Below are 1,587 nucleotides of genomic sequence, written 5' to 3' on the forward strand. Positions count from 1 at the left end.
ATTAATTTTATTTTATTATTTTATTTTATATTATTTTATTTTATTTATTTTATTTTATTCTGTATTGTACCCCATCATATCGTATGGTATGGTATGGTATGGTATCGTATCGTATTGTAGTACACCTGTGTCATGTAATGCCTGTGGAGGACAGAAGGAAGAGGCTGTCAGATCCCCTGGAACCAGAGTTACAGACAGTTGTTAGCTGCCATGTGGGTTCTGGGTTTCAAACCCGGGTCTTATGCAAGAACAACCAATGTTCTTAACCACTGAGCCATCTCTCCAGCCCCTAGATTTAGAACTTTAAGAATATAAAATTTTCAAAGCATGAGCCACTTTTCTCATAGCAAATTTTTTAAGATGAATGCAAATTAGTATGAAGTCTGGGGAGTGAATTTGTGTCACAGATGTTGTCTGCTGCACAAAAGCTCCTGGTCAACTGTTAAATCCAGTCACACTACACTTTCTTGGAGAGTCTTGTCTTTAATTTGTATTAAAGTGTTGAGTTAGTAAGTGCCATAATAAGAATTTCCCTATTGAAATAATACACAATTTATTAATCTATACTTACAGCAAAAACTTCAAAACAGCAACAACAATAACAACAACAACAATTCAAAGAAAAGTATACATATAGAACATTAAATCATCACAAATTATACATTGTTATACCTTGGAACTTCTCCCTCAGTATATGATCTTTCCTTAAATAGAAAAACTTTCCATTTTGAGTGCTACATCTGAAAGCTTAGACACAGGAGGTAAAGAAAGTAGTATGCTATTAAAAGCAATTTTAAAAGAAAAGAATGAGAACAATTAATTTAAACTTTCACATTCAATTACACCTAAATACTAATTAAGTACCAATGGATACAGTTCCCTTTTTCAAAATTTTATTTATTATTTCAGTTTTATGTGTATGCCTGGATGTGTGTAAGTGCACCTGTGTCATGCCATGCCTGGAGAGGTCAGAAGAGGGCGTCAGAGCCCCTAGAACTGGAGTGACTGATGGTTGTTAGCTGTCACCTGGGTGCTGGGAATCAAACCCAGTCCTCTGCAACAGCAGCCAGTGCTCTTAACCACTGGGCCATCAATCCAGCCCTACAGTTCCCTTTTTAAGGTCACCCAATGACCATTCGAATTTAAAGGATGGACTTACACTAATATACTAATATAATTGTGAATATTAATTGCCCTAAAAGACATAGCTTGACCAAGCAGTTGATCACTGTTTGCCATGGTGGCTGAATCATAACCCAAACTAGACCTCACACCATTCTTAAAACATATACAAGCACATGAAACACTCACAGAAATAACTTGATTTCTCAAATTTCAGCACCAAATCCAATTTATGGATACTAAAGTGTATGAGTCAAAGTGAAGTTTGTGGGGTATATACAGTACCCCTTCCTTAGGCGTCTGCCTCAACTTTTATGAGTTTTTTTTTTTTAAATATCATGTATGTTCTACCTCAACATAATTAAAGCCATATACAACAAACCCACAGCCAACATCATCCTAAACGGAGAAAATCTGGAAGCATTCCCACTGAAATCAGGAACCAGACAAGGCTATCCACTATCT

At 35.9% G+C, this 1,587-nt stretch overlaps 1 protein-coding gene across 2 annotated transcripts in view; it reads right to left on the reverse strand.

Moving 5' to 3' along the window:
• Mtfr1 (mitochondrial fission regulator 1) overlaps positions 1–1,587 on the reverse strand; it is a 73,013-nt gene that overhangs the window by 23,650 nt on the left and 47,776 nt on the right. The window lies entirely within an intron of this gene.

This window comes from Nannospalax galili, unplaced genomic scaffold (genome assembly GCF_000622305.1).
Source record: "Nannospalax galili isolate Female #2095 unplaced genomic scaffold, S.galili_v1.0 scaffold1005, whole genome shotgun sequence".
Classification (NCBI taxonomy): Eukaryota; Metazoa; Chordata; class Mammalia; order Rodentia; family Spalacidae; genus Nannospalax; species Nannospalax galili.